We start from the raw sequence: 805 nt of genomic DNA, 5'->3' as shown, positions 1-805 counted from the left end.
ATTGGAGTATTTATCAACCGCCGCGGGGACTCTTAAAGGGGTAAGTAAGTTGGAAATGAAAAAGGGGGGGGAAAGATGGAGTAATTTCGTGACTGCTTTCTTGCTTAATTAAGTTGTTGATTATGATAATGTCCTTCAAGAATTTCAATGTTTTTCTTCGTTTTTTTTCCTTTTTTTCTCCTTCATTTTCGTGAGTGAGATCCTCGGAGTTTATTCGTTTAGACTCTACAAACCTCTAGCTATTACGCAGATGTCAAATTTATGACGAAATAAGTTCCAGTAAGGAAAAACACTCCATAATGAAAGGGAAAATACACCACCAAATATACTCGTTGGAAAAAAAGAAAAAGTTCTTGTAGTTTTTCAAATACACTGCAAAGAATTCCAACTTAATCAGAGGGTAAATGTTTAAAAGCTACTCGCCTTTCATAATGAGACTTTCTTGCATTTATATTGGCTCTGCTCTGTCCTTGTTCCATGTTTCTACAGTGTCCATCTTTGTTCCTACTATCTTTGTTTTTGTTTTGCTTGGCATGTGCAAATGTACTCTAAACTTGCTCAGTGCTAGAATGCCTCTAATCCTTAGTCTAGCCTGGTGGTGGCCCAGTGACAAGCGACTTTCAAGGTGTCAGTGTCTTCTGTGCTTGGTGAAAGGCCAACAACCCTCCGCCTTATTCATTTAGCAAGATGGAGATTGTACCAGGTCCTTATTTTACAACAGAGGTAGTCATTCAAAGTAGGATATGTTAGAGAGGTCTTAACTGCTATGTTTTGTGTTCTGCCGAAGGTGTTGAACCTTGTAACG

At 38.5% G+C, this 805-nt stretch overlaps 1 protein-coding gene across 1 annotated transcript in view; it reads left to right on the top strand.

Moving 5' to 3' along the window:
* LOC119585670 (phosphatidylinositol 4-phosphate 3-kinase C2 domain-containing subunit beta-like) overlaps positions 1 to 805 on the top strand; it is a 53,293-nt gene that overhangs the window by 255 nt on the left and 52,233 nt on the right.

Source organism: Penaeus monodon, chromosome 20 (genome assembly GCF_015228065.2).
Source record: "Penaeus monodon isolate SGIC_2016 chromosome 20, NSTDA_Pmon_1, whole genome shotgun sequence".
NCBI classification, from domain to species: domain Eukaryota; kingdom Metazoa; phylum Arthropoda; class Malacostraca; order Decapoda; family Penaeidae; genus Penaeus; species Penaeus monodon.
This window is presented reverse-complemented; position numbering and strand designations above follow the sequence as displayed.